This window comes from Felis catus, chromosome B1, assembly GCF_018350175.1.
Source record: "Felis catus isolate Fca126 chromosome B1, F.catus_Fca126_mat1.0, whole genome shotgun sequence".
Lineage (NCBI taxonomy): Eukaryota > Metazoa > Chordata > Mammalia > Carnivora > Felidae > Felis > Felis catus.
Window position 1 is genome coordinate 164,048,265 of NC_058371.1, and position 21,480 is coordinate 164,069,744.

Sequence of the window (21,480 nt, forward strand, 5' to 3'; positions counted from 1 at the left end):
TTCCCTTTACTTGTATCATTGCTATTTTTCATTTCATCTATATAAGCATACGTAATTGAACACATTGTTGCTAGTGCTTTGAACAAACTGTTGTTAGCTCAATTAAGAATAAGGAGAAGTTTTAATTTTACCTTCGTTACCCCTTCCCTGATGCTTCTCCTTTCTTTATGTACATGAACAGGTCCGCTGGCAACAAATTACCTTGGTTTTTGTTTGAGAAAGTCTTTATTTCTCCATCATTTCTAAAGGATGATTTTGCAGGGTACCGAATTCTAGGTGTTTTTTTCCTGTCGACATTTTGAATATTTCACTTCACTCTCTTTTTGCATGCATGGTTTCTGAGAAATTGGATGTAATCCTTATCTTTGCTCCTTCGTTAGGTAGGGTGTTTACCTTGTCTGGCTTCTTTCAGGACTTTTTATTTTGGATTTTCTGTAGTTTGAGTGTGATATGCTTGGTTGTAGTTCTTTAGTACGTATCCTGCTTGGTGGTCCCTGAGCTTCCTTGATCTGTAGTTTGGTATCTGACGTGAATTTGAAAAAATTCTCAGGCATTATTGTTTCAAATATTTCTTCTGTTCCTTTCTTTCTTCTTCTATTATTCCTGTTATGTATATGTGCCATCTTTTGTAGTTGTCCTGCAGTTCTAGGATATTCTATTCTTTTTTTTCCCCCCAGTCTTTTTTGTTTCTTTTTTAAATTGATTCAACTAATTTTTTTTTTTAACTTAAAAATATTTTATTCACTTTTGAGCAGGGGAGGGGCAGAGAGAGAGGGGGACAGAGGATCTGAAGTGGGCTCGCGCTGATAGCAGTGAGCTCAATGTGGGGCTGGAACTCACAAACTGTGAGATCATGACCTGAGCTGAAGTTGGATACTTAACTGACTGAGCCACTCAGGTGCCCCCAGTCTTTTTTCTTTTTTCTTTTTAGTTTTCTTTTTTTTTTTAAATTTTTTTCAACGTTTTTTATTTATTTTTGGGACAGAGAGAGACAGAGCATGAACGGGGGAGGGGCAGAGAGAGAGAGAGACACAGAATCGGAAACAGGCTCCAGGCTCCGAGCCATCAGCCCAGAGCCTGACGCGGGGCTCGAACTCACGGACCGCGAGATCGTGACCTGGCTGAAGTCGGACGCTTAACCGACTGCGCCACCCAGGCACCCCTCTTTTTAGTTTTCTAATGTATTTTTTTTTGGGGGGGGTAGTTTCTATTGAGCTGTCTTCAAGTTCAGAGATTCTTTCCTTAGCCAAGTTCAGGCTACTAATAAACCAATTAAAGGCATTCTTCATTTCTGTTAGTGTTTTTGATCTCTAGTTGTTTCTTTTGGTTCTTAGAATTTCCATCTCTCTGCTTACATTGACCCTTTCTTTTTGCATGCTGTCTAATTTATCCATTAGAGCCCTGAAAATATATAAATCATAATTGTTTTGAATTGCTGGCCTGATAATTCCAACATTCCTGCCATATCCCAGTCTGATTCTGGTGTTTACTCTGTTTCTTCGAACCACGCGCGCGTGTGTGTGTGTGTGTGTGTGTGTGTGTGTGTGTGTGTGTGTTTTCTTTTAGTATGCATTGTAATTTTTTTCTTCAGAGCTGGACATGATGTACTGATTTTGAGTAAATGGCTGTAAATAGACCTCCAGTAATGTGGTAAGGTGGGGGGAGAGAAGTGTTCTTTGGTTCTATGATGAGGTGTCAGTGTGTTAGTGAGCCTGTGCCTCTGGACTGTGAATTTCACAAGTGCTTCTCAGTTCTCCCTTTACCCCCTTAGGTAGGAAAGGATGGCTAGAGTGGGCTGGTGTTGGGTATTTCCTTTCCCCCAGGTCAGTTAGGCTTTGGTTAAATTGTTTCTCCTAAAGACTGACCTTGTTAAGAGGAACAGAATGCTTTGGAATATTCTTACCCCCACCCCCTCCCACTGAGAAGCATGAAGGGATTTTTCTCTGATATTCATTATGAGAACCAGGTCTAGCTCTTGGAGATGAAACTCATAAATAAAAGTGTAGAATTTCTCCTATGACTGGGTCTTCCTGGGGTTTTTAATCTCTCAAAGTTGTCCACACTGAGCCTCCAGCAAATTGTCAGTTAAAGTTCAGGTTTTCTTACCCTGGCACTGATTTCCATGGAGGTTTCTGTTCCATAAGTTGTGACTCTGTATTTGTCTGTTTCTTCAATTCTGGGAATTCTGATTTGCCCTATGACCTCACTGTTCTCCTGCATCTAAGAAGAGTTATCGTTTTTTCAGTTCATCTTTTTACTTTCTGTTAGGATGAAGTAGTGACTTCTAGAAGAATGATGGTATTATTACTGAGGTACAATGTTGGGGGCAGGTGAAGATTTAAGGAGATGTATAAAGAGTTGAGTTTGAGATCCTATTTGATGTCCAAATGGATGGTTGGATTTTTGAGCTTAGTGCTCAGGAGAGAGAGTGGGGTTAGAGACACCATCTATATGCTGACAAATCCCAAATTTGAATTTAAGACCTTGAGACTGGATAAGGTCACTTAGAGGTAAATGCCAGTGGACAGGAAGGCCAACAACTGACCTTGGGCTCTTCAGTGTTCTGAGCTGGGAAAGAGGTGGAGGAAGACCATCTCATAGGAGGAGGAAGAAAACCAGGAGTGTGGCATTTTGCAGTCCAGGCGAAGACAGTCTTTCAAAAAGGAGGGAGGGAAGTGCTGCTGTGGAGTCAACTGAGATGAGGCCTGATATTGACCTTTAGATTTCATGAGGCATGGAGGTCATTAGTGACATCAACAAACAGTCCTGTGGACTGGAAGGTAGAAAGCCTTGCAACGGATAGATGAGAAAAGAGGGTGAAGAGAAGCTAGCAAAATACTGTACAGAGACAACTGTGTGGGAGACTTTTACTACAACAGGGAGCAGAGAGACGCTCTAGTCATGGACAGGGGTTTTGTGGTCAAGGGAGGTAGACGTTCTGGTCATCAATTCCAGATGTGTGTGTATGGATGCATGGCTTTTCCCACACCACCAGGCAGTTCTCAGACACCTGCTGTGTGGCCTACAATTCAACTCAGTTCCGACACTACTGGGGCATATCAGTAGATCCTACAGTTGAAGGACCGAGTCCTACAAGACCACGTCCCCATGTCCACTCCCGCCCCCACAGACACACTTCAGACACCAGTCCAGGTTGTCAACCTGGGTTTCTGACCTATTGGCTGTAGGTTAGAGGTTCCAGAAAATTCCTCCTCGGGTTCAATTCATTTGCTGGAGTGGCTCACAGAACTTGAAGAAGCATTTTATTTATTAGATTACTAGTTTATTATAAAAGGATACAGAGCTGGGACAGCCAGGTGGGAGAGCTGCACAGGGCAAGATATGGGGAGAGGGCCCAGACCTTCCCTGCCCTCAGAGTGTGCCACTGTCCCCTTGTCTGCACATAATGCAACCCGGAAGCTCTCCAGACAGACCTCATCCTTTTGTGTGTTCATGGAGGTTTCATGACACAGACATGTTGATTATATCTCTGGCCGTTGGCGATGGATTCATTCTCCAGTCTCCCCCCTGACGCCAGGTGAAGGGCAAGGTGACACTGAAAGTTCCAGCCCTCTAATCATATGGTTGCTTCTCCTGGCAATTAGTTCGGATCCTTAGGTGTGGCCCCCAAGTCACCTCATTAACAACAAAAGACACCTTTAAGTCTCTCATCACTTAGGAAATTCTAAGGGTTTTAGGAGTCCTGTACCAGAAATGGGATGAAGACCAAATATGTATTTCTTAGTATAAATCACAGTATCATGGGAGGCCCTTTTTTTTTTCTCCCCTTAAGGTAGGGATCATATAATATGTTTGTATACTGATGGGCATGGTCCCTTGGGAATGTAGAAAAAAGATGTAGATTTTTGTCACCTTGAAGCCAATATTCTCAGTTTTTTAAAAAATATTTTTTCTTTTTCTTTTTCCTTTTTGAGAGAGAGAGAAACAGAGCGTGAGCAGGGGAGGGGCAGGGAGAGAGGGAGACATGGAATCTAAAGCCAGCACAGAGCCCGACGTGGGGCTTGAACTCACCAACTGTGAGATCATGACCTGAACCGAAGTTGGTTCCTTAACCAACTAAGCCACCCAGGTACCCCAATTTTCAAATATTTTTGATAACTTTCATTTATTTATTTGAGGGAGAGCTGGAGCTCAAGCATGAACTGGGGAGGGGCAGAGAGCAAGGGAGAGAGCGAAAATCCCCAGCAGGCTCCACATTCTCAGCATAGATCCGGGCTCCCTGATACTCTCAGTTTTAAAAAGTAGCTTGGAGATGGTTGGTGTTGGGTTGGAAGTTTTCTCCACCCTGCCCTCTTTGTAATTTTCTTTTCTTTTTCTCTTTTTGGCTTGCTTAATTTCATTGTGTATCTTGATAGATTTTTATCTTTCACATTTCTGGTAAATGGTGATTATTAGGAAGTTGAACCAATTGTGTATAAAAAAAAATGTAAAAGACATTTAGCGGGAATGTGTTTCCTAAGACCCATTGTTTACCACAAAAAGGAAACCACTGACTTCTTATTATATCAGCGAAGATAAAATTATTTTGTGAACACAGTACTTCTCTTATGAGTAAGAGTGCTCATATTGTGCTCAAAAGAAATTATTTTCTGCAAACAATAAATTAGTGGGAATTGTAGACTTTGTTATAAGTGCGGATTTATTTAGTCAGAGTCCTTAAAAATTAGATTTTGCTTCATAACATTTTATATTCTAATTGTGGATGTACTTGCTGTAATTTAAATTACGAAAAAATAGTTTAAGCAAGTTAAATGTTAGGTATTTAATTCATAATGGCTTGAAATGTAATAAAAGTCATAACTAATTTGAGGGAGAAAATGTAGCAATACAGGATGGTGGGAATATTTACTTTCATTCTGAAGCAGAAGGAAATCAAATTACTGTAAATATAGCTAATATTATAGGGAGAATATATTTAAGGTGTAAGTAGACTATCACAACCTTGTGATATCGCCCTTTCTATTGTAAACTCATGCTTAGTAGAAAAGTCCTCAGGTGAAGTTTGATGGAAACAATAAAACTTACAGAACATAAGAATGTTCTAACAGATTTGGGCTCACTGGAAAACAAGCCTGCTTGGACTTTTCATTTGGAATTTTATCCTCTACCCTGGCCTTCCAATGCCTTCCACCTCCCCTCCCTGCTGGGGGTAAAAATCTCTAAATATATCTGTGGCAGTAATAAAGTCTCCTAATATCTGAGTATGTAAAGAAATGTACCTATGGGGGCACCTGGGTGGCTCAGCCGGTTGAACATTTGACTTTGGCTTAGGTCATGATCTCACCGTTTGTGGGTTCGAGCCCCGCATCGGGCTCTGTGCTGACGGCTTAGAGCCTGGAGCCTGCTTCGGATTCTGTGTCTCCCCCTCTCTCTCTGCCCCTCCCATGCGCATGCTCTCTCTCTCTCTCTCTCTCTCTCTGTCAATAATAAATAAACGTTAAGTAAATAAATAAATAAATAACCCCTTAATGTATTTGCTTCATTACCATATTCTCCACCAGAGTATAAACTCAGTCGGTGGCTCAGTCAGTTAAGCATCCAACTTCAGCTCAGGTCATGATCTCGGAGTTCGTGGGTTTGAGCCCCGTGTTGGGTTCTGTGCTGACAGCTCAGAGCCTGGAGCCTGCTTCGGAATCTGTGTCTCCCTCTCTCTCTGCCCCTCTCCTGCTCGTGCTCTGTCACTTGGGCTCTCAAAAATAAACATTAAAAAAAAAAAGTGTACCTAGGGACAAACATCTCAGAAAAGCCAGAGATTGTAAGATGCTTAGTTAAACTGTGTTGTGTAATAGACACAACTTTGTTATATAAATGTGACCCTTCGACTAAAGTAGTGATTTTCAGTGTTTTTGGTCTACACATAATTGGCACATAAGGAGATAAATAAATGGATATATGGGTATATGTCAGGTAAGAACAAAATGGAAATAGGGAAGTAGCATGGGAGGCCTACCTAATACCGCATGGTCCCCTGGGCCCCCTTTTTGTCATTTACCAATCGGGAATAATAATAACACTACCTCCTCAGAGTTGTATGGAGCAGAATGCCTGGTATCAGACTGGATTATCTGGTACCTGTTATTCTTCTTTTTCCTTTCTTTCTGTAATTTGAGTCTTCTAAATCTCTGGGGTATAGAGTATGTTTAAACCATGAGTTTAAACTAGAATCTGTTTAAACCATGTCCTTTCTGTGGTTTTGAAGTTCTTAATGAAAAATGATAACACTCATGAACCTTGAGCACATCATGCTTAGTAAAATAAGCCAGTCACAAAGAACAAATCCTGTGTGGTTCTGCTTGTGTGAGGTTCCCAGAGCAGTCAGACTCCTTGATAGAGAAAGGAGAAAGGAGAATGCTTGTTACCAGGGGCTGGGCGGGGAGGGTGGGGGTAGGCGGGAGAATGGGGAGTTAGTGTTTAATGGGCACAAAGTTTCAGTTTTGCAAGATAGAAGGAGTTCTGGAGATGGGTGGTGGTGCTGTTTGCAAATAATGTGAATGTACTTAATGCTGCTGACTGCACACTTAATGATTAAGATGGTAAATTATATGTTATGCGTATTTTGCCACAATTTAAAAAAGATAATGAAACTATTGTCTTTTGGTAAGGCTTGCCCTCTTTCCCTATTTTTGGTGGATATTACTGAATAAAGTGAATCAAATTGTCCCCCCTTTTTATTGAGGTATAACTGACATGTACCCCTGTATACATTTAAAGTATACATCATAACGACTTATGACATACATTGTGAAATGATTACGAATCAAGTTGGCTCTTGATTAAATAATGGGTTGCTGCTCTTCCATCATGAATCTGTATGAGATTCCCCATAACTGAAACCTGTTGATGATCAGAAATTCTCATCATCATGACTTTCAAAGGTGTCAAACCTTAAACTGTTGCTTCTAGAGCCAAGAGTGTAGTATGTCTGGAAAACACAATTTTTTAATTTTGTATGTCAATTTAAAAAATATTTATTGGTTACTTTGTTGAGTGAGTAGCAGTAACATTTGTTGAGTGATATATGTTGGCTCTTCTTAGTTTATACTTCATACTTACAATACTTGCAGTACCCTTTATAGTCTTTGTAAACTAGTCCTTGAAGGTGTGAGAGTTGAGAAATCCAATGCTCTGGTCGGATAAGTGATTTTTAGCTTTAAAAATGATTTTAGAGGAATTTCAGTGCATGGAAACAAAGGGTGGGCATTCCAGATGGAAAAAAGATGTAGGTGTAGGAATGGGATATGTTTGCACGGAGCAGAGTTCAGCTTGCCTGTAGTCTAGAGAATATTAGGGAGATGTGCTCGTAGTTTATTCTCTGCCATTAGGATCTTGACTTTGAGGCTAATTAATTTCTGAACTTTATTCTGTAGGAATTAGGAGTACCACTGTACTACCAAACCAGAGAATTTTGTGATCCTAGTTGTGCACTTGGCAGCAATCTGAGGTTCATTGGAGTAGTGAGAGAGGGGAGGTCAGATACAAGTTAGAATGGGCACTTAAAATTCTTTCAAAGTCATTAGGAAGAGTATTTTAGTATTTAGTATTGGGTCAGAGTGCAAGTGACTGGAAACTGAGAGAAACAGTATACCCATTAGTCATTCCCCATCTTCCTCTCCCCCGCAGCCCTTCAACCACTAATCTGTTTTTTCTGTATGTAGATTTGTCTATTCTAGGCATTTCATATAAATAGAATCATGTAATATGTGGCCTTTTGTGACTAGCTTCTTTGACTTTGCATAGTTTTTAGGATTCATCTATGCTGTAGCATGTATCATTACTTCATTCCTTTTTGTGGCAGAAATATTCCATTGGATGGGATCTATCACATTTTATTTATCCGTTCATCAGTTAATGACCATTGTCTTTTTTTTTCTTTAAATATGATACATAAAATACAAGCCCACTCTTTTTATCATTATATTCAAGGAACATAAATTTACTCTGTCAAATTGCTAAAAAGTGGATGACCATTGTCTTGTTTCTGCCTTTTGGTTATTACAAATAACACTACTGTGAACACTTACGTTTTTATTTTTGCATGGATGTATTTTATCACTTGTTATATACCCAGGAGTCGAATTGCTAGATCATGTGTAACTTGGGTTGTTTTCAGTGTTTCACTTTTACAAACAATCTCACAACAGTCTTGCTGTATACTTTATGAGTGTACAAGTATGTGTGTAGGAGAATGTCCCAGAAAGAGGACTGTTGGGTCAAAGGATAAATTCATTCCTAACTTTGTAGATATTGACACCACCACCAGGAACAGAGGGTGCTTATTCGTTGGGGTACTTTGGGGGTACCTTTTGAAATAAAGGCCGTTCTGGGGTCATTACCCCAAGTCCTATAAGGTATATATCCTCAAGTACTGTGGAAGCACTCCTTTGATGATCCCCCTTGTTTCATTAAGAAACAGGTAATTGTGTTTAGATGGTAGGGAAATTTATAATGTATTTGACAAAGAAGTTATGGGTGGCAAAGAAATCTTTAATTTAGAGCCTTTGGAAGACTAATTCTCATTTTCTTGTTTTCTCTCTCCAGATAGATTCTGTCCCTACGTAGTTAAGATACTTATATAAGTAAGTTCTTCTTGTGCAAGTTCTCAGTTATAAAAACTTAGCTTCAGTAATGATATTTGTTCTATAAAAACCACTAAAATGGGACACCTTTTGTTTTAAACATGGGTGCTCCTAATAACCAGCCCGAGTATTTTCCTTTTCTCTATTTTTTATCTTCCAGCCTTGAACATTCCATATTCTGCTTCGTACATGGTGAATCACTACGGCTTTGCACTACTGTGCCCACTTGCGTGCCTATAAAGTACAACAAGCTCCAGGTCGAAAAAGCTTCTAGATGGATCCTTTCCAAAATTGGTGTCTTTTCTACAAACTCTGTGCCTCAACAACCCTTTCTAAGTGGTAAGGATACGTACTTTTTTTTTTAAAGAATAATAGAAGTTTGTAAAAATAATTTTTGTGTGAATTGCCTTCCTCTCTATGATGCCTTCTCTTCTAATACCTGCCTTTTTTTTTTTTTTTTTTTTTTTGCTAACTTAAAAAAATCACGTCTAAAAATAGCAGTAACATCAGGTTTTTGGAGGCTCAGAACATTCCTTCCATGAGATTCTAGGTCCAGGATTATATGTAACATTTATAGAGAGTACATTAAAAATACGTAAACGTGTATGAAGTCTGTACTCCGTGCATTCTCCATAATCCCTTATTGTAAGACTGAGGTAGTTTATCCTGTTATGGTCTTTTCCTGTCAGTTTAGGTGCTTTGAGTCCATCCGGTCAAGAACATCGTCTTACTTCCCACTGATGTGTACATTATGTAATGACACATTTTTGGAGATGATAAGAGGAGAGTGACGTCAACTCTTCCCCCCCCCCCCCCCCCCCCCGGGCACTATGTGTGCCTTTTCGTGTTCTAACATTTTTTGGAAGCATGGATGCTAGTTAGCCGACATGTTTTTTGAACACCTCTGAGATTTCCTCAGTGCCTTTTTATTGGGGGGCAGAGGAGTAAAAGTGAGCAGAACCAGTTGCTGATATGGGAGACCTTTGAAAGAAAATCATTGAAGTAGGCTCACTTTGAGTGTCAGGTGACAAATATTTATCAAATGCCTGCTATCGAAGCATGAAAATATATAATGGCGTTTAGTGTTGTAGAGAAGTCAGTCACCAAATGGAAACCATGGCATTAAATGAGGATGCAAGGTCAAGAGGGTGAGTGAAGAATGGGGTACATTTTAGCCCTAGTTCTGATCATTAATTGTATGGTGTTCTTGAGTGCAGGTTAATTAGCCTTAGTAGACCTCAGTTTTCTCATCTATGAAATGAGCGAATTAAACTAAATGTTTTTTCAGGTTTTTTGGTATTTTCATACATCTAACACTTTATGATCATAATGAACAAATTGGTAGATTTTTTTGGTCTTTTGAGGATACCTTCTGTAACCTATTTGATAGATTTTTAGACTACGTTCTTGGAAGTGTGGGGTTACAATAATGCCTTCACTAACACAACATTTTTCAGTTAATCATTTTGTTTGGAAGTTGAGGTCTTTCATTCTTTCCACATTTCTCTCCATCCTCTTCTATTGACCTCTAGAATTTTCCTTTATTTGACTCTGATGTTGTCTCTTTTATCATGTTGGTGACTCTCATCCTGCTTCCTTGATACGTCTAGCATCCATCATTTTCATCTTACTGATTTTCCAATATCACTACGTCTTAGACCAGAGCTCCCAATCCTGGGACCTTTACACATACAGTTACCTGTTGAAATAAGCTTGGGAGAAGGGTGTGATTCTTTGGCAGGGAGCTGAAACCGATTAGTTACCCAGCATTCGTTCATCAGGACTGGAATCCAAAAGTTCTGCCTGCTGCGCACACCCCATCACTTCGTACCTTAGACCTCACCATCGCCTGGAAGACTTCTAATTTCTGAGGCTTTGGCAAGCTTCCTGTCATGATCATAACCCTCTGTCACATCCCACTTCTTAAATCTGTTTTTAGTATTAATTTTGACTTGTAGTTTCTTGGCATTTGTTTTTGTTTTTGTTTTGTTTTCTTTAACCAGGTGGACTGTTTCCTAGCCTCATTAGCTTTCCACTTACCCAAACTCCACGATCATTCTTACATCTTATGGTCTCTTGCCTTTTTAAAACTCCGAGGAACCCGTCTTAATTAGTTCTCAAACCTAAGTTCGTTGGCCATATATATCCTTTTTCTAGGTGCTTGAAATAGTTGGAAAAGGGCACATAACTCAGTTTGTAAAAGTCATTTGCTTGATCTCTGAACTGGTTCTTTTCAAAGTTGGCTTCTTACCCTTCTTTTGAAAGATCCCACACCTTGTCACGGTCCAGTTGCCTTTTTGGGGTGATCTAGCATACTTCCTGACCTTTTCCTATCAGATTTTTTTCTGTGTCTGAATAAGAAAGATTTTGCCTTATTTTTAATTTTTATTATGGAAAAAAAAATTTAACTTGTACAAAGTAAACAGGCTAGTGTAATGAACCCCTTTGTATTCATCACTCAGGTTTAATAATTATCAAATCATGGCCAAATTGTTTGTTTCTCTTCCATGGACTTCTTTTCCACTCTGTATTATTTTAAAGCAAATCCTAGACATCATATAATTTGTTTATATTCCAGTATGTATTCTTAAAGTAGATCTCCTTTTAAAAAATACAACCACAATACCGTTATCATCTTTAAAAAAAAAAACAGCAACAATCCCAATGTAATAAAATGTGCAGTTCGTGGTAATTTTGATTATTTCATACATTTCCAAAGCAGTTGAGCTGTTTGAATCAGGATCTAGATAAGCCCTCCCTTCATTGCAATTAGTTGATTTTTCTCCTAAGTTCCCCCTGCCTTGTGTCCTTAAAATTTTTGTTGAGCAAATTGGGTCTTTGGGCCATAGATGTGGATGTTCCTGATTACATTCCTGTGAAGTGATTAAATGTACTCATCTGTCAGTGTGCGTGGCTGGCTTAGTCTGTGGAGCATGCAACTCTTGATCTTGGGGTTGTGAGTTCAAGCCCCGCGTTAGGTGTAGAGGTTACTTAAAAATGCAGTCTTAAAAAAAATAAGCATATTCCTCTGTCCTTTGTTTTTCTTGTTAATTGGCAGTTGGATCTGGAGATTTGCTCAGATTCAGGTTCAATTTCTTTTGGCAAGTGTCTGTCTGGTACACAAGTGTTTAGTCGTCTCTCTTAATGTTGATTAGTTGCCATTTATGCTCAATGCTTTAGATGAGAGAATGCCAAACGTTCTCTGTAAGGGGCCAGATAGTGTATTTTTAGGCTTTGTGGGCCATCTGGTCTCCTCTGATACAGTTACTATACTCTGCCCTTGTAGTGGGAAAGTAGCCATAGACAAAATGTGAATGAATGGCCATAGCTGTGTTCTAATAATACTTTATTTACAAAAACAGGCAGTGGGCTCCCTGCTTTAGGTCTATTAAATAATTAGGGGTTGCAAGACGTAACACTGTAACTTTACTGTTCACTTATTATGTGAAATTTTTTATAAAGGGAAACTGTTCCTCATGTACTATTTGTTACCTAGTAGTACAGTATGTATAGGAAAGGTTGGAGAAAAGCTTGATAGTTTCTTCTGACTTACCAATTTCAAAACAATGAGTTGGTTATATTAGCCTTCTCCAATGGTGATCAGTTAGGGTCGCCTCTTCTTCCCTAGACTCATTATGGACTCTTAGATTTAAACATACTGAATTTTGAAAAATCCATTGTCTTTTTTTTTTTTTTTTCTTTGCTGCTTAAATTATTTAATCTTGGACCAGTGGGAGCCTTTTAAAGTTGCTGAGTTATTTTGACATGACTCTAGTAGTTTGTGATAGCTTCTTTGATTATCTGGTATGACAAAGATTTCTAGGCACATCATGTACATTTCCTCCCTACACCTGATATCGCTGGACCCAAAAGGACCCCTGATTCCTTTACTGGGGAGTAGGATTTCAAGACTACAATCTGGCCTCTAGAGGTTCTTATTTCTAATGGATTGACCATCGTCACTAGATCTTTTCAGTTGTCAAAATTAGGAAAAAAAATTTTTTAAGGTTAAGAACCTCATGAGTTTATACTGATATTGCCAATTGTTTCAGCTCTATAAAATTTTTGCTCAGTCTTTTATTTCACATCTGTATCTTTTTTTCTTAGCTAAGAATTCTGGTTCTCAATGACACCAGGGATAATACTATCAGAACTGGGTGCCTCATGTGTCTCTGTGTTCCCATTGGTAATGTGTGAAAGTGCCTATTTGTCTATGCATAACCTCAGCAACAGAATATGTTGTCAAACTTTTGTTTTCTTACTGAATGGAATATCACTGTTATGTTAATTTCACTCATCTCATGCGTGAAATTGAATATCTTTAACTTTAAAAATTTCCTTATAGACATTTTATTTTATTTACTTTTTAAATGTTTATTTATTTTTGAGAGAGACAGAATTTGAGTGGGGGAGGGGCAGAGAGAGAGGGAGACACAGAATCTGAAGCAGGCTCCAGGCTCTGAGCTGTCAGCACAGAGCCCAATGCGGGCATTGAACTCACAAACTGGGAGATCATGACCTGAGCTGAAGTCGAACGCTTAACCCACTGAGCCACCCAGGAGCCCTATACACGTTTTAGAATCATTTAAATTAACAACAATTTTTTTTAAAGATAGTCTTATACCAAGTTTACCTTGAGGTACACATTGGGCTGAATATATTTTTATATGGTTAGGAGGCATTTGCATTTTTCTTTGCTGTTAACTGTCCATTTTTTTAAGCCTCGTTTTCTTCAGGTTTGTTGGTATTTGCTATTTTATAAGCCCTTTACATATTAGGAATAGAAACCTTTTGTCTGTTTTCTTCTTCCTCCCACTTAAATAGAGGTTTGTCTTATCTGCTCATAGCTTGCTTTATTTTGCTTCTCCTTTTCCAGTAATGTTACATTTATTCTTTTGGCTGAGTGATCATTCACTGGTGATTCTACAGCTCAGACCTAATTCACTATTTCTTCAACTCAGTATTCCCCAGGTAGAATTCCACTTTATCCACAGATTTGATGTTCCTGTGTTCCCTTTATTAGGTAATGGCATTATTATTTTCCCAGTCAAGAACTCAAAGTGGTCTCTTGTGGTATATTTATTATTCAGCACGTGCTTCGTTTTTTTTTTTTTTAAAGAAATTTATTTATTTATTTTTTACATTTATTTTTGAGAGACAGAGACAGAGCACAAACGGGAGAGGGGCAGGAGAGAAGGAGACACAGAATCCAAAGCAGGCTTCAGGCTCCCAGCTGTCGGCACAGAGCCCGACGTGGGGCTTGAACCCATGAACTTTGAGATCATGACCTGAGCTGAAGTTGGACGCTCAATCGACTGAGCCACCCAAGCACCCCCAGCAAGTGTTTGTCAAGTACCTGCCAGGTGCCAGGTACTGGGCTAGGTATAGGTAACAAATAGTTATAATCCTACGTCTTAGGAATAGTCTAATGGGGAATAGATATTAATCAAATATATACATAAACCTATGTCTGCATGTGTGTAAGTATTCCAAGAGAGACTCTAAAGGTTGGGACATGGTACTAGACTAGAGAGTTTAGGTGGGTAGGTCTTTGAGGGAGGGACATTCAAATTGAGATTTGAAGACCGGTTAGGGTTCTGCCTGGTGAAAAACACCAGGGTGCCAGTTTGCGGATAAAGGAAAACAGTGAGTGAAGGATCCTGAGGCAGGAAAGGAGTTGAACGTCTGGGAAGTGAAAAGTGCAGTTTGGTATGTAGGGAGGCGGGGTGGAGGGCCTTGAGATGCAACTTGATTTAGTTTGTAAAACAATCACTCCCAGCTGTAGTGGGGCAATGTATGGGAGGGAGAACTTTAGGAGGCTGTGGTCGTATTTGTGAAAAGTGATGGTCCCCCATTCGTTCAGTTGTGAATTTCTTTCGGTTCTACTTCAGTGCTTTGTTGGTGTCTCCCACAGCCTTAGTCCAGAAAGTTATCTGTTGGCTACTCCAAACTGGTCCTGCTCATTCAGCCTTCTTTCCCATATGCTTCTAAAGGTAACTTTTAGAAATCACAGGTCCATTCATATTACTTACTTCGTCAAAAACTCATGGTGGCTCCCTGTGTTGGTTACTTTTGTGTGTCATCTGGACTAGGCTAATGGATGCCTAGAGAGCTGGTAAAACATTATTTCTGGGTATGTCCGTGAGGGTGTTCCCGGAAGAGATTAGCATTTAAATGAGTAGACTGAGTAAAGAAGGTCCACCCTCACTGCTGTGGGTGGGCATCACCAATCCACTGAGGATCCAAATAGAACAAAAAGGCAGAGGAAGAGTGAATTTGCTCACTCTCCTTGAGCTGGGATTTCCATCTTCTGCTGTCCTCAGACATTTTAGCTTCAGGTTCTTGGGCCTTTGGAGTCTGGGACTTATACATATTTATTTATTTTTAAATTTATTTATTGTTTAATTTACATCCACGTTAGCATATAGTGCAACAATGATTTCCGGAATAGATTCTTTAATGCCCCTTACCCATTTAGAACATCCCTCCTCTCACAACCCCTCCAACAACTCTGTTTGTTCTCTATATATGAGTCTTTTATGTTTTGTCCCCCTTCCTGTTTTTATATTTTTGCTTCCCTTCCGTTATGTTCATCTGTTTTGTATCTTAAATTCCTCATATGAGTGAAGTCATATATTTGTCTTTCTCTGACTAATTTTGCTTAACATAGTACCCTCCAGTTCCATCTATGTAGTTGCAAATGGCAAGATGTCATTCTTTTTGACTGCTGAGTAATACTCTGCAATATATGTATATACACACACACACACACACACACACACACACACACACACACACACATCTTCTTTATCCATTCATCCATCGATGGACATTTTGGGCTCTTTCCATACTTTGGCTATTGTTGATAGCACTGCTATAAGCGTTGGGGTGCATGTGCCCCTTCGAAACAGCACATCTGTGTCCTTTGGATAAATACCTAGTAGAGCAATTGCTGGGTCGTAGGGTAGTTCTAGTTTTAGTTTTTTGAGGAACCTCCATACTGTTTTCCAGAGTGGCTGCATCAGTTTGCATTCCCAACAGCAGGGCAAAAGAGATCCTCTTTCTCCGCATCCTCGCCAACATCTGTTGTTGTCTGAGTTGTTAATTAATGTTAGCCATTCTGACAGGTGTGAGGTGGTATCTCATTGTGGTTTTGATTTGTAATTCCCCGATGATGGGTGATGTTGTGTATTTTTTCATGTGTCGGTTGGCCATCTGGATGTCTTCTCTGGAGAAGTGTCTATTCATGTTTTTTGCCCATTTCTTCACTGGATTATTTGTTTTTTGGGTGTTGAGTTTGATAAGTTGCTTATAGATTTTGGATACTAACCCTTTATCTGATATGTCATCTCCCATTCCGTCAGTTGCCTTTTAGTTTTGCTGATTGTTTCCTTTGCTGTACAGAGGAAGCACAGCAAAGGATGTGCTTTATCTTGATGAGGTCCCAATAGTTCATTTTTGCTTTTGTTTCCCTTGCCTCCGGAGACATGTTGAGTCAAGAAGTTGCTGCAGCTGAGGTCAAAGAGGTTTTTTGACTGCTTTCTCCTTGAGGATTTTGATGGCTTCCTGACACATTTAGAGCATTCAGTATTTGATTTCTATGGTGGTGGAGAATGGCCAATAAAATCATGACCATGTAGCATATCTAAATCTCTTCTTTTACCTGAGATGTCTTGTAGACAAACTTATACTTGGCTAACTTGTTATTGGGATCTTGCTAGCTTGAAAGCACTAGTCTGCATGTTGACAATATTAGTATACTTGATTCTCATATGTGATTTTGTTTGTGTATCAGAGCCAGCCAGCATGTTTCTTTTGTGAGGAGAAGAGTCCTATCATTTACTGCCTGCAAACTTGGAAAAAATGATCTTATGTGCTCCATCTTTTTTTTTTTTTTTTTTTTTTTTAAGTTTATTTATTTTGAGAGAGAGTGCCCATGAGCAGGGGAAGGGCAGAGCGAGAGGGAGACACAGATTCCCAAGCAGGCTCTGCACTGGCAGCACAGAGCCTGATGGCAGGGCTCACACGAGTCATGAGGTCATGACCTGAACTGAAATCAAGAGTCAGATGCTTAAGCAACTTAGCCACCCAGGTACCCGTCCATCTTCTTTTATTTTTACAAGTTTTCCTCTTTTTCTCATGTTTCTTTCTCCTTCCCTCTCTTTTCCTCCTATAAATGAGACTAAGTCACTTTGCCTGGTAATATAGCTTAGTATTGTGTAACTGTACCACATGCCTTGTGCTGATGAGGTCCTTTCTCATTATAACGGACATGGGGTTTATGCAGATTTGTTTTACATGTGACTTTTCACAGATTAATGTAACTTTTAGTCTCTTTGGATCACTTCTTGAATTAAATGGCTATTTTTGTCCTCTAATACGTATTGATGCAATAAAACAGGAGATTATAATAATTTTAATAATTCCATCCTCAATGGGATTTCTTTTTGTCATTGGAAATGCAATGGTCTAAACCTCCTAAATCTGTTTTAAAAGTAAATTTCCTAAAGTCACATGACAAATTTTTGGTGTTTCAGCGCTATTAAAGTAACGTGAGGTGTTTTGGTTATATTATTTTAAGGGAAAAATATCTTAATGGAAATTTTTAGTGAGCTTGCTTAAATTAGGACAATTAGGGGCGCCTGGGTGGCGCAGTCGGTTAAGCGTCCGACTTCAGCCAGGTCACGATCTCACGGTCCGTGAGTTCCAGCCCCGCGTCGGGCTCTGGGCTGATGGCTCAGAGCCTGGAGCCTGTTTCCGATTCTGTGTCTCCCTCTCTCTCTGCCCCTCCCCCGTTCATGCTCTGTCTCTCTCTGTCCCAAAAATAAATAAACGTTGGAAAAAAAAATTAAAAAATTAGGACAATTAAGTCTTAGTTTCTGCAATATAATTTTGTTAAAAAAATTACTTTGAAACATTAACTAGGGCAGGTGCTTATCGGTAAGAATCAAATTCTCTCTTGGTACTGTGATCTTCATACTGCATTTAGTTTGGAGTGATGAAAGTTTTTATTTTGCAAACTGAGAACCTATAAGACAAAAAATGTTTCACGTAGCTCATGGTGTGACAGGTTTATGAAAGGCTTAAGAGATAAAATTGTCCTAAGTGAAAGATTACATTCCACATAGGATTTATGTAACCAGTAGCGAGGGTGAAAAACCTGATGAGGTGGGAGAAGTGACTCAGATCCTAGCTTTGCACTCTCCACTTCTATTTCCTCTTCTTTCTAATCCTACATGAGTATTCCGGTTTCAAATACAATCACAACCTTAATACAGAAGTCCGATATATTAAAAGATACGTGCTTATTGTTTTGCAATGAGTCCCATTTGCACCATATTGAAACTTTCTATAACACTCTCCTTCTAGGATAGTTGAGGAGAGATGGTCCTAGAACTGGATGAGTCTCAGATTCCATAAAGGCATAGATCTGTCTTATTCATTGTGTCCTTCACTACCTAGCTTGATAAACCACTGGGCTCGACAAAGGTAGCAGAAGTAGGTCTATTTTTATTTATTATACTCTAGCTGGTGTTAGGTTTCTAGAAAGCTTAAAATTTTTTTCTTTCCTTTTTTGCTTTACTCTAATAAATCTTCCAGTTAGTATTTACATCTAGCCTTGTTATGATTTGGACATTATGATTTGGATATATTAAAATTCTTAAGAACAGGAGCATAACCTATATTAGGAAGTTGGTTCAGAGACAACATTCCAAGGGCATTATTCTGATGACCCTGAACTCCACTAAATGGAGCCAGGGACCAGATATTGTCTTAACATAAAGCAAGATTAAAGGAAATGAAGCAAACCAGGGACCTAGGAGAAAAAGGATGATTTAAGTGCTGTGGAAGGAAGTTTCATTTGAAACCACAGATATGGCAATTGATACTCGTATACTGTGTTAGGTTCTCCCTATAAATGTAGAGACTGCTAACACCAAATTTTGCAGCCAATTGAATTATCACTGGCATTTGAACTGCGAGCATCCATCTTTGGGAAACATTTTAAGTTAAAGATTATTTTAAGAATTCTGGCTGAAACAGAAGAATGTCACTTTCCTTTATAAAGTTGTTCTTGGACTTTTAAGTTAGTAGGAAGACATTAACAGAAGAGGATTGAACTTAGTCTTAAAATAACCTTCTCTGTGATTTGTTGGCCATAATATGATTTCTCCTTCCCCCACCTTTTGTTTTTACTTAAAAAAAAATTGATTTCTGGTTTCTTTCCTTCTTTCTTTCTTTTTTGTTTTTGATTTCTAGTTTCATATCACTGTGGTTAGAAAAGATGCTTGATAGGATTTCAGTCCTCTTAAATTTATTCAGACTTGTTTTGTGTCCTACCTGATCTATCCTGGAGGATGTTGCATACATACTTGAGGATGTATATTCTGTTGCTTTTGGATGAAATGTTCTGTATATATCTGTCAGGTCTGTTGGGTCTAACATGTCATTTAAGGTGATGTTTTCTTATTTTCTGTCTGATCTATCCATTGATGTAAGTGGGGTATTAAAGCCCCCTGCTGGGACGCCTGGGTGGCTCAGTCAGTTAAGCAGCCGGCTTCAGCTCAGGTCATGATCTCCTGGTCCACAGGTTCGAGCTCCCTGTCGGGCTGTGTGCTGTCTTGACAGTTCAGAGTCTGGAACCTGCTTCAAATTCTGTGTCTCCCTCACTCTCTGCCCCTCCCCCGCTCATGCTCTGCCTGTTTCTGTCTCTTTCAAAAAATAAACGTAAAATTGTTAATGTTCTCTGTTGGTATTATATGGCTGTTTCTCCCTTCATGTCTGTTAATGTTTGCTTATATATTCAGATACTTCTATATTGGGTTCATAAATATTTATAAACGTTCTAGTCTTTTGTTGGATTGACCCCTCTATCGTTATATAATGCCCTTTGTCTCTTGTTACAATCTTTGTTTTAAAGTCGGTTTTTTCCTTTTAAAAATTTATTAAAAATTTTTTTAAATGTTTTATTTTATATTTGAGAGCAAGAGAGACAGAGCAAGAGCAGGGGAGGGCAGAGAGATGGAGACAGAATCTGAAGCAGGCTCCAGGCTCTGAGCTGTCAGCACAGAGCCTGATGCAGGGCTCGAACCCATGAACAGTGAGATCATGACCTGAGCCGAAGTCAGACGCCCAACTGACTGTGCCACCCAGGCGCCCCTTAAAGATTTATTTTAGAAAGAGAGAGAGAGAGACCATGGGAGTGAGGGAGAGAGAAAGAGGGAAAGAGAGAGATCTCAAGCAGGCTCTGCACTGTCAGAGCCCAATTCAGGGCTCAAACTCATGAACTGTGAGATCATGATCTGAGCTAAAATCTAGAGTCAGATGCTTTAACTGAGCCAGACTGAGCCACTGAGGTGCCCCCGAGTTTTTTCTTATATCCATAAGTATAGCTACCCTGGCTTTCTTTTGGTTTCCGTATGGAATATCTTTTCTATCCCATCACTTTCAGTCTGTGTATGTTCTTAAGTCTAAAGGAGTCTCTTGTGGGCAGCATTTAGATTTTGTTTTTTAGTCCATTTAGCCACTCCGTCTTTTGATTGTAGTATTTAGTCCATTTACAGTTAAAGTATAATTATTGATAGGTATGTACTCATTGCCATGTTGTTAGTTGTTTTCTGGCTGGTTTTTGTTCCTCTTTGTTCCTTTCTTCTCTTGCTCTCTCCCTTTGTGGTTTGCTGACATTCTTTAGCGGTATGCTTATGCTCCTTTATCTTTTGTGTATTTACTACCGGTTTTGTTTTGTAGTTAAGTTTAACTGTAACTATAACAAGTTATATGTATAACAGTCTATTTTAGGTTGATAAAATAGTTGTCAACTTAAGTTTGATTGCATTCTAAAGCTCAACATTGTTACTCCTCCCTCGCGTGTTTTTGATGTCACATTTTTCATCTTTTTTTCTTTGTCCCCTTTCTCTTTTAATCTTCTCCCTGCTTCAACTCTCAAAAAAAGTACCCAGAGATTAAGTGCAAGGAAACTCAAAGAACCAAGGTAAGCCAGCCCAAGATTAGCAGGCTCCCTCGCACAGGGGCCAAAGTCTGGGCCAGAGCCTGGAAGTAAAAGCTGGTGCAGAATAAAGTGGTTCTAGAGGCTAGGAGTAAATGGGGTACCCCCAGCAGGGCCAGGCTGTGTAAGAAGTGGTGTTTGTTGGCTTTGTCTAAGAGCTCCTTCCCAGAGGCATCTGGAAACTGGGCACTGTGCACCCCATAGAAGGCCAAGACTAAGGCCCTGGCTCTAGAGAAGGCACCCAAGCAGTGGAAAGCAGCCCATGGCAGTAAGCGGTCTTGCACTGGACAGACCTACATCTTTTTATCTTGTGTGTGCCTTATCTAAGTTATCCCTTAACTAGTTACTATAATCATAGTTATTTTTACTGCTTTTGTCCTTTTAACCTTAATAAGTGCTGAATCCATTTTTTTCATTATTATTATATTTATCCTTCCAGTGAGATTTACTCTTTGATATGTGTTCCTGTTACTGACTAGCACTTTCTTTTCAGCTTGAAGAGGTCATTTTAACATTTCTTGTAAGTTTGATTTAGTGGCGATAAACTCCTTTGGCTTTTGCTCATCTGGAAAACTCTCTCTCTGCAATTCTGAGTAACTTTGCTTGGTTGGAAGCTTTCTTCTTTCAGCATTTTAAATACATGTGTCACTCCCTTCTGGCCTGCAAATGGTCTGCTGAAAAATGTATTTATAGTCTTATGGGGGGGGGTTCCCTTTTAGATAACAAGTTACTTTTCTCTTGCTGCTTTTAGGGTCTCTTTGAGTTAAGCTCATATGGATCTCCCTGGGCCTCCTGGATCTGGATGTCTGTTTTCTTCTCCAGGTTAGGGATGTTTTAAGCCATTGTTTTTTCAAATAAGATTTCTGTGCCCTTTCT

General features: G+C 39.4%; 1 protein-coding gene and 1 pseudogene across 2 annotated transcripts in view; one reads left to right on the forward strand and one right to left on the reverse strand.

Moving 5' to 3' along the window:
- Window positions 1-21,480, forward strand: part of FRYL (FRY like transcription coactivator) — a 272,435-nt gene that overhangs the window by 30,419 nt on the left and 220,536 nt on the right. For both annotated transcript variants that reach the window (XM_019829525.3, XM_019829524.3), the window contains exon 2: window positions 8,758-8,936. The gene's annotated coding sequence lies outside the window, so the exon portion shown is untranslated. The remainder of the gene's footprint in view (window positions 1-8,757; window positions 8,937-21,480) is intronic.
- LOC101088839 overlaps window positions 20,577-21,480 on the reverse strand; it is a 38,696-nt pseudogene continuing 37,792 nt past the window's right edge.